Genomic DNA, 11,395 nt, shown 5'->3' with positions numbered 1-11,395 from the left:
ATCTGTTCAAGATATCGCCAAAGTTTGGACGAAGTATACGATAGTAATACACTGTTGTGATATACAAAGATAAAATCAAACATCGACTAAATGATTACTGGAGCTTTTACTGTTATTTAAAATCATTATTGGCTTAGCTTTAATAAAAAAAAAGCTGTACTGTGTTCAATATTTTTAAGTAGGTTATTGTAGTAGGGAACGAGCAGATATCGTTTGTCATTTTTACCGCGAATATTGGAAGGGATAGATGCTTGCACAATACATGGGAGATGCAACCTAATGTCTCAAAGTGGAAGACAAATTTTACGTTGTAATGTTTATCGGTTCCAATAGCCACTAATACGGATTTTTCCATGCATGTACCTGAGAGCGTCTTTAACCACGATGACGTAACTTTTTAAATCGACTTCGATAGATAAAACTAATTAATAAAATAAGACCATATAAAATGTTTACGGAACCACTGTTTGATATTAAAATCGCTGCTCAGATATTCTTTGAAGGAGTATCAGTATTAATTATACATTATTCGTAGGAGTATTATTAGCATAAACGTATTTTATATTTTAGAGATTATATTTTTGATAGTGTTAAATCCGGCCACGAGTTTAATAATTCACATTTCGGTAGAAGCTGTGTGTTATGTGACAGATATGCGTAAAAATGTCTCGAGGGATTTGTAATCTACTGATTACGGATAGTTAGTTATAAGTTTTTTGTTTTTTCTGTCACCAACACACTTAAAATCAATCTGTGTATATTTGAACACGATTATTTGACTTGGAACGACTGTTTACTTATTTATTTGTGAATTTATGAATTCAAAAAATCAAATAGCGATGTACTGAAGTTTAAATTAAAAAAATATAAAAAAAAACAACATGTCTCAATCTCTGATTTCTTCGCTTTGTCATTCTATACGTTCTTAGAATACAGATGAGTGTAGTATCAAAGATTTATTTTAATACCAAAAACATGACTGACAAATCAAACGCGAACCTTGCTTAGTATTCTGTATGTTATGGCTCTAATATCTAAATCAGAACCGTATCTAATATTTATGAAATGTGAATAACAACATAAGAGATAGGCCTTGATTGAGAATGTTCTTTTTCGACTGGTAGGTCTAAGATAGAGAGAAATTGCTAGAATCTGCAAGCGGTGCTTCGCTGAATCTAACGCAGGATCGAAATCAGCTTGGGAAGGTCGTGAATGCACACAAGTGCGCAAATGGAGGTAAAATTTGTCACAACAGGTAGGGCAAAGGGTTTCCAGCCCTTACAGGTGACCAACAATGCTTATTCATTTGTACCAACATGCCGAAATGAGAAGTAAATGCACATTACAAACTCCATAGAGGTGCTGCGTTTTTAAAGAAGATTGTGTAATGTAACATTAAGGACATTCAAAGTGAGTGGTGGCATTTCACGTTGGCTATGGCTACGCAAATTATTTACTAAGCTGAGCATGATTTTTTCTGCCCTGCTCCAAAAATTAATATACCTGTAGTACTATCTTCGGTTTTTGCAATTCGTATGCATGATTAAAACTACTTACAGTTTTCGCGGTGAAGGAAGTATTTGAAAAGTTGGAAATAATAATAAAAAACGATAATAAAAAACGAAAGGTGTAAAAGTAATTTAATTCTATAAATAAAGTAGGTAGCTGTTACATAATGTTCAATCCAATAAATATGAATTGTAAAATAAACTAAAGAATTAATATTCGGAATATTTGCAACAATAGTCCTCAATTCCCAGAAGAGGATTATTTAGGCATCTCAGACTAAAAATCTGTAGTTAAAACTAATTAGCAGTTATATGTTTATTTGAAGTTTATAGTGTTTAGGAATGCAGCTTAAATTATGGATACTCTACTTTGACGAACGATTTATGAATGAATTCGTATGTTGTATGAAGTAGACTTAAAGCCATTGACCGATCATTAGTTTTTTGGTTGAATAATTTTTCGTAGGTAAAATTTTACGAATATTAACTTTAGTTATTTTTTTCAACGATACTTATACGATTTTTATTTGTGACTAGCTGACCCGGCAGACTTCGTAGTGCCTCAATCGATAAATAAAATACCTAAACTTTTGTATAAAATAAACTTAAAACAAACAAAAGGAATCCGTCTGACGGGGGACACATCAAAGAAAAAACAAAATTGATATTTTTATTTAATTCTGAACATTTTCATTCATATATCTACCTTTTAAACCTTCTCTGGACTTCCACAAATAATTCAAGACCAAAATTAGCCAAACCGGTCCAGCCGTTCTCGAGTTTTAGCGAAACTAACGAACAGCAATTCATTTTTATATATATAGATAGATTAAAACAAGGCATAAGTTGACTTAAAAACATAAATACCCCCTATATACTACATGACTACGTACAAAGGGAAGGCTGGTACATTAGTTCGTTAAAAGGGTTGCTTACTCAAATTAGCATTAAATTAAATTTGGCAGGTGATGTAAACGCGCCCCTGCCGTACCCCCAGAGCACCGAGATTCTGCTTTGAGGTTTATAAAGCTCGTATAAATATAGTACTACTACTGGTTGCGCTGGTTTAGAAACTTTAGTTTTGGTTTCTGAAGATTTGGTCCATTTAATAAGGACTACATAAGGATACTGTGCATCCTTCCTTTACCGCAGACGTGCCGTTTCATCTCGTTTCTGTCAGCAGTATTTCGCGTCTGCAGTAACTTGGTAGCAAAAAAAAACTTGGTAATGTACTTACTTACTTTATGTACTGGTGTTGTTTTACTGTTGGTAGGCACTCTTGTGAGTTCGCACGGGTAGGTACCACCGCCCTGACTATTTTTGCCGTGAAGCAGCAATGTGTTTCGTTTTGAAGGGTGGGGTAGCCGTTTTAATTACAGAGACAGTTGTACAGTTACCGAGTTACAGAGACCTTAGAACTCATCTCAAAGTGGGTTACTTTGTAGATGTCTATGTGTTCCGGTAACCACTTAACACCAGGTGGGCTATGAGCTCGTCCACCGTGTACAGATATGATATAAAAAAATGTAGTTTACATTTACACGACTTACTTAGGTGATTCCCTGTTTGAAGATTCTGTTCGCTTTTACCTTGTATAAGTATATATGTAGCCTGGGTAGGCAACCCACAAGGTGGACAGGCGACCTATTGAGGCAAGCAGCGCAGGACCGATCTTTGTGTCCTGGCTTGGGGGCGGCCTATGCCCAACAGTGGACGTCTGTGGTCTGATAGAATAGAACACTTTGTATGTATTTTAATAACATCTTTGTATCATGATCAGCCCGCAGTCTTCCATATAGGCCTATTCTAATGTAATATCTTTGGGTAAGCTCGTCCATTTCTCGCCAGGCGCTCTTATCGCGTAAGTTATCGCTCCAACTGGTCGGGGGTCGGTCCAGATACAGTTTGATGATGCGTGGCCTCAAGAATCCATCTGCTCCAGCGATCACAAGGTCTAGGAATATATGAACCTGCGTCTTCAGCTTGCCGACTCTTTGTCGATTGATGTCGGTACCTGCAAATTGAATTTAAAAATCGGCTTAGTCACATCGTTCGATATGAGTACACCGGAAATCTTATCCATTGGGCCATGGCGACTTCCATGTAAAGAGATCTCACAATTATTATTCCAATACAGTTGAGATTGCGCCATAATGTCTCAAAATGTACGGCACTATTACGAGCCGATAGCTATCTAATAATCTCAAAGGTATTGAGATTTGTTTGTTGGCACGCCGACAGAATTCTCTCGTACTTGGAAATTGGAAATAAAGTGTTCGTAAAATATCAATATCATTACTTCGGCAGGATTCTATAATTCAGATCATTGGCAAGTTGTAAATCGAGTGCCTTTGTTCTGATAAAATCTCCAGACTGAGCTTCGTCAGTTCGCTTAAACGTCCGCTGAAGCTAGCATAGGCCTTCGAGGTTACTGATAATAGGTTGGCAAAAAAAATAGCAGTACTCCAATATATTATGACCTTTATATTCCGATATATTCTCTTATGCGAAATACTGGTCAGAGTTAAGGCAACTAGAATTTCTTAAAATATTGACACAATTTTAGCTGACTCAGAATCTATCCACACCTTACGGGACACTACTCGGAATACTGCCAGCAAGATGTCTGTTGATCCTTGGTTGGCCACACCTGAAAGCTAGGGTTAGTGGCACCCCCCCTCCTTTCTTATGTTCGATTGGCGGTATTCGCGCTGTGATGTCTATGGGCTCCGGTAACCACTTAACACCAGTTGTACTGTGAGCTCATTCGCTCGACTGTTCAATAAAAAATCCCTGGCCAATTTCAGGGTCACTTTACGATAGTCGACAGTAAGTGATGAAAACGTGCTATATCTAGACCAAACTGATTCCTAATTGTTCCTATTTATTCAAGTAACAACAGATATATCTCACCCACTGAGTTTCTCGCCGGATCTTCTGTCAGTGGGTCACGATTGCGATCCCATAGTAGATTCAGCAAAGCACGCCCTTGTTATGATTAGTATCAGCAATTCTTTCCGGTTCAGTCCCTGAGCTCACTTCCGAGCATAGCGGTAATAGCCCCCTAGGCTACCAGCCATTAGGTAGGTAGGCAATTGGGTTTTTCGGCGCGCATCGCGGTACCGTAAGTTTCGTGTAGTCGGTGTGGTGGAGCTCGATGGGGTTTAGTCGTTAGTCGTTCTGCGGGGCAAGTGCTTCGCGCGCCTTTTTCAAGGCGTAGTCTCCTGTGAGAAATTGGGGGAGGTGAAGGACTTCGGCCCTTCTCTTCTCCCCTTCTTCCTCTCAGGAGGCCCCGGAGTCCGACATAACCCGGTCCGTTACCCCCCTCGACCGGGTATCCGGAAATGGATTCCCCAGTGTTAAAAAAAAAAAAAAGGTAGGCAATTAGGTAAAAAAAAAAACGAATTAAACATTCGCAACTCGGATTAGAATCTTTTTTATTCAATTCTGTGAGATATCAAACCAATTCCTAAACGCATTCGACACCTGTCGTCCTAAAATGTAGCTATCTCACTCTTTACTTAACTTCCTTCTTGTCTTTAAGTGTTCAGTTAAGTGCGCGCTCATATTAAATAATGCTTATTCATTAATTAAGTGTTTTAATACATATATGAAAAATTCATTCATTAAAAACTCAGATTTATGTATATAATGTTTAAGTATGTGTAATGTGTAATGCTTATTAATTAATCTGTTGTGTAATGAGCGTTTTAATCCATATATGAAAAATTATTTCGTTAAAAACTCTGATTTACGTATAACAACAGTAGAGTCTATTTTAATGTAACAGACAAATTAACACAGCGATCGATTTAAGTCACCTCGTCAATTGTTTTAAACTGCCAACGGCATTTTCCTATCAGACATGTGCTACGAATGAATCGCCTTGTGTTTATGTTGCCAACATTCAAATTGTGGGGAGGGGGATCCGGCGATTTTCTCCTGTGGAAAAAAAATCCAATTGTAAAAATGTTTTACACTGAAAATATTCAATGCAAGTTCATGTTCTTATAAGCCAACGTAAAAAAGCACCAAAATACTCGAGGATGAAAATGGTAAGAATTTGATATTCGCCTGGTTTGCAATACATACATTGATGTACATATTATAAACATAATATAATATGTATATAGAAACCGTTCTGTATGCTATTATTTGTTTAGGTACACCTCTTAATTAGGCTAAGATTAAGTCAGTTTTTTTATTAGATTACATAGATACATCCTTAATATATTAAGTGGTTTTTTACCCGGTTCACACAAAGCCAATTTTATCAAGTAACTAGCTGACCCGGCAGACTTCGTAGTGCCTCGATATATAAAAGACCTAAACATTTGCATAAAATAAACTTAAAAAGAAATAAAAGGAATCCGTCCGACGGGGGACACATCAGAGGAAAAATAAAATTGTTATTTTTATTTAATTTCGAGCATTTTCATATTTATCTACCTTTTAAACCTACTCTGGACTTCCACAAATAATTCAAGACCAAAATTAGCCAAATCGGTCCAGCCGTTCTAGAGTTTTAGCGAGACTAACGAACAGCAATTCATTTTTATATTTTATACATATATAGACAAATAGTCCTCAGCCATTGACATTTGTTAGAATTTTTGAAGTTACGTGACGCATTCCTTTTCAAGAGAAGGAGAACTGATTGTAATCAAATTTGATTGTAATTAAATGTATTGAAAAAAAAAACATTCAACATTACGTAATTGGTCTGGGTATTCTTACAGCTTCGTTAAAGCGAGGGTGGCAAAATTTATCGTTTCGCATTAAACACAGGACGCAATTAAGGTCGCAATTGTTTTGCTGATTAGTTGTATTTCGGTATTCGTTAATTGGGATTCGACTGGAAACGAGAGGCGGCGAATCATTACCAATACAAAACATTCATAAATGTTACGTAATCAAACCTTAAAAAGGTTTTTAACAAGTTTGAAATCAAAAAGGTTTTAGGAACGAAGTTCCTTATGGGACGATGCGGAGGGGTACCCTAACCGGGAAAAAACGTCCGTAACGTAAGATTTTTATTAGTAATGCACACAGTGTACGACTTAACTTTGTAATAACGTACAAAAAATAACATATTTTTTTATCATTCATTGACCACGATCTCAGAGCGTTCGTTTGCGCAATACACTAACTCTTATGCAAACAACCGTGAATGAAGTGTACCACAATAAGTTCGCACGTTACCGAATGACCGCGGGTTGTTGCGAAATCTCCAGTTTTATTTTCTTTATACCTCGAATAGAACTTAAAATTAATATTTTTATAAAAAGGAACTTCGTTCCTATCCGGTGTCCCACGACACCACACATCTTTTTTTATCGCTCAGATTGGTGGAGGAGCTCACATCCCACCTGGTGTTAAGTGTTTACTGGAGCTCATAGACATCTCTAACGTAAATGCCGCCACACACCTTGAGATATGAGTTCTAAGGTCTTAGTATTGTTACAACGGCTGCCCAATCCTTCAAACCGAAACGCATTACTGCTTCACGATAGAAATAGGCGGGCTGGTGTTACCTACCCGTGCGGACTCACAAGAGGTCCTACCACCAGTTACACCGCTTTGCTGTTATCAGCCGTGGACCAATAATTAAACAATTAATACAATAGACACTTCGAATCCCCAGGGTGGGCGGTAGCATTTAGATAACCACTTTACTAATTACTGCGAGAATACAATGACAAAAAAAGCGAGTTAGCTGTCTATGGATCGATGTGACAATACCATTTGTGAAACAAGTGTTATTTAGTGACAGAAAATAGTGTTGTGATAGTATAGTGTAGTGTAGAATGTATGTGTTTCATTATCTTTATTAGATATTACATACTTCAAATAGAGAAGTCTGTCTCGTTAGCCTTTTAAATAGATGGTGTCGCGGCCAAACGTAAAAGAAGAATTTCGCTTTTAATGCTTCATAATAATTCTCCACGTTGCTGTGCTAATCATGACCAAAGTATTCAGACTTTTTGTATTTATATCCGATCAGGAAAAAACTTAAATCATTATTCTGAAAGAATTTAATGGTTATCGGAAACTAAATTTCGTTAAAAAATATTTAATAAATAAACTAAATTAATATACTTAATAAATTAACCGATCAGGAAAAACCGTTGTCACCGGAAGTCAACGTTGGAACAGTACTTCGATAAGGCTATGCGTCATGATATTCGCTTTATCGGTGCCACCGCTGACTACTTTTCGACTTATGCTCACATGTCACTAGCCAGTCACCGTGGACGCCTCAGACTCAGATCCATTCATCCAAATTCATCAGATCCATTAACTGCCTATTTCTGCCGTGAAGCAGTAATTCGTTTCGGTTTGAAGGGTGGGGCGGCCGTTGTAAGTATACTTGAGACCTTAGAACTTATATCTCAAGGTAGGTGGCGCATTTACGTCGTAGATGTCTATGAGCTCCAGTAACACCAGGTGGGCTGTGAGCTCGTCCACCCATCTAAGCAAGAAAAAAAAAAAACTCTGTCATTAGACGTCTTCAGCTCTGGCAATAGAAGCAGGCTTAAGGACCCTGGTGATTGCACTCGTCGAATTCTTTACCGAGTTCTAGTTGGTGTAGCAAAAAAAAAGTAGTTATAATAACTTATACTCTTTTACAAGTACATAATCTATGTATAAATGTATATTATAAAGTCACATCCTACACTATGTCATATTGGTCACGTGTATCAATTGGCAACATGTGTTTGAACTCGACTCTAAAGTGATTCAACTAACTCGCACCAATATTGGGGTCATTTGGCTTGAAATATGTATACAAATTCTTAGCTTAGATATCTTTGATGCTTTAGAACAATTTTTTTGCGGAAATCAAATACATAAATAAGTACATACTGGTAAAATTAAGTTCATTTTCCATCATTTAAATTAAAAGTTTTAAAATGGAAAACAAATTGATTTAAAAATTATAATTTTTGGAACGAAGTTTCTTATGGGACGAGGCGGAGGGGTACCCTAATTGGGAAAAAACGTCCGTAACGCAAGATTTTTATTAGTAATGCACACAGTGTACGACTTAACTTTGTAATAACGTACAAAAAATAACATATTTTTTTATCATTCATTGACCACGATCTCAGAGCTTTCGCGCAATACACTAACTCTTATGCATACAACCGTGAATGAAGTGTACCACAATAAGTTCGCACGTTACCGAATGACCGTGGGTTGTTGCGGAACCTCCAGTTTTATTTTCTTTGTACCTCGAATTGAACTTAAAATTAATATTTTTATAATAAGGAACTTCGTTCCTATCTGGTGTCCCACGACACCACACATCTTTTTTTTAATTATTCATTAATTTAAAGAAATATTAAAGTTAAACACGTAGTTCTTTTCACTATAAAGCTTGCGATCTTCAGCTGGAATCCGATAAGGATTGCGGGTTAATCATTACCCACATAAGACATCCACTGCTGGCCACCACACTTCGCGCTCTGCCGCAGTAATTCAGAACTACAATTAAAGAATCATTTTGAATTAAATCCTAACCGCCTTATTTATTAACCCTACTTCTCAAAATTTATTACGAATTCTACCTATGACCTAGCCTAAAATTTTAAAGTAAAAACCTCAATTTGTGTTTGAATCTATCTCAAGAATTTGTTTTTTTTTACTTGAACTTATCCAGCACTTAACATTGAACTAAGAAACCGCCTGTGTACTTATTATTGAAAAAAGGCAAATATATTGTTGTATAGATTATTCACTTAGTTACAACAAAAGATAACGGTTGGCAATAATGATACAGCTACAATTAGCATTGTCAGTGTCCATTGTTGTCGCTAACTATTATTTCAGGTGCACTGCTTGGATTCTCTGACTACTACAACAACAACGTAAAAATACAATCACTAACCAATCTTCATCAAAGTGCCACAAGTTTAAGTTTCAAGAAATTTCATGAAAAAATTTTATTAAATTAATTAATTACATAATAAATATATCAAATATAATGCGCGTGCCGATGCGGCTACAGCGGCTTCGCGCGAAAAACTCTTGTTTTTTGTTTTTGCCGCACTAACAGGCAGGCAAGTGGTGGCGCTAGTGTCGCGCCGAAGAACCATTTCCCACGGAAATGGTGCATTCCGATACACACAACATGTCGCAGACCCAGTACAAGAAAAAATAAGAAATGAATAATACATATAAACCAAATTGTGTCGCGTTACGTACTCAAAGAATAAAAAAAAATAATTATTCACAATAAAAAAAATAATAATAATATAAATATGTATTTTAGAACAAACTGTTACGGGACGGAACATGCCGCTCACCTTAAAAGCACGTAGTTGCTTTTAATATTCAAAAGTTAAAAACTAATATCGAAAGAACGTAAAGCTTAAAAAACTTACTCGAAACTAATAAATTCAAAAAACTAATAATTAATGACTTGAACTACTCCAAGGGAAGAGGACATATTTTAACCACGGGTCGTTTATAAAGGGAATTTCCCATTTTAATGGTTACAATTCGTGTGATATTGTCCGAGCCGGGATGAAGTTCGTGGATGCGCGCCAACCTCCATTGCAACGGCGGCAAGCGGTCGTCGCATACCACCACAACAGTGCCTTCACGAAGGGCGACGCCCTTGTCCTGAAGCCACTTGTTACTTTGCTGAAGTTCGTGGAGATATTCTTTGCTCCATCTCTTCCAAAAGTGCTGGATGGATTGTTGAATCCAGCGCCAGCGAGTGAGACGATTCGGTGACTCATCTATCAATGATACGTCAGGCAGAGCTGTCATGGGCTCTCCGATTAAAAAATGGGAAGGTGTTAATGAAAGGGGATCCGAAGCATCTGAACTTAAAACGCAAAGTGGACGCGAATTTAAGATCGCTTCGACCTGACACAAGAACGTATGCATCTCGTCGTACGTTTGGATGCGATTACCTACAACGCGATGAAGATGGTGTTTAAAACTACGAACACCAGACTCATGTAGTCCTCCGAAATGGCTCGCGTATGGAGGTTGAAAGTGCCACGTAATTCCCTGTTGAAGGGTTTGTTGGTTAAGTGCGCTTTGCACAGATTCCCTTCGTAAAAACTCGTAAAGGTCTTGAAGATAGTGGTCACACCCGACAAAGTTCTTTCCACAGTCTGAATAAATATCGGTGCATAAACCACGACGGGACGTGAAACGTCGCAGGGCTGCTATAAAGGCTTCTGTGGAAAGCTCTGAAACTAATTCGAGGTGTATCGCTTTAACGCTCATACACACGAAAACCGCCGACACGTAACATTTTATAATTTTTGCATTACGCACCTTATTGGCGCGCACGTAAAATGGACCAGCAAAATCTACCGCGGTCTTTAGAAACGGTCGCGCGGGGCGAACACGAACTGCTGGGAGTGGTCCCATGCGCGGTTGATTGTGCGTCGGGCGCGCGCGGAAGCACTGCACGCAGCGATGTATGCGCTGCCGCACGATGTTACGGCTTGACAAAATCCAATAGCGTTGTAAAAGCGCGTAGCGAACGGACTGCGGTCCGGCATGTAAATTACATAAGTGTGCATCGTCAATAATAAGATTAGTTAAAGGGTGTTTTTTAGGTAGAATTAATTGATGTTTGGCTTCAAATTGTAAAAGCGATTTATGGATTCGACCACCAACTTTAAGTAACTCGTCCGTATCATCCAAGTATGGCGTTAAACGACGCAAATTCGTTGATGGTAATTTACCCACTCGGATATTGATTATGTCTTCGCTAAACACGGATTGCTGCGTAATTCGAATGAGCCGATTTAATGCGAAATTATATTCTGTCACGGTAATGTACCTTGAAAACGATTGTTGTGTTTTTTTTACATTTGTTGAAAAACCGAAAGATGAGTGCGGTGACACGAACAAGTTTT

At 37.6% G+C, this 11,395-nt stretch overlaps 1 long non-coding RNA gene across 1 annotated transcript; it reads right to left on the bottom strand.

Annotated features, from left to right (window-relative positions):
• Window positions 1-1,626: 1,626 nt before the first annotated feature.
• Window positions 1,627-9,555, bottom strand: LOC134201100 (uncharacterized). Its single transcript, XR_009976282.1, has 3 exons — window positions 6,223-9,555; window positions 4,422-5,450; window positions 1,627-3,522 (listed from the first exon to the last, which is right to left on the bottom strand). It is a non-coding gene; the product is annotated as an uncharacterized LOC134201100 (long non-coding RNA).
• Between the last annotated feature and the right edge of the window lie 1,840 nt (window positions 9,556-11,395).

The sequence above is a fragment of the Bombyx mori genome, chromosome 23, assembly GCF_030269925.1.
Source record: "Bombyx mori chromosome 23, ASM3026992v2".
NCBI classification, from domain to species: domain Eukaryota; kingdom Metazoa; phylum Arthropoda; class Insecta; order Lepidoptera; family Bombycidae; genus Bombyx; species Bombyx mori.
Note: the sequence above shows the minus strand (reverse complement) of the source record. Positions and strands in the feature narration are given on the sequence as shown.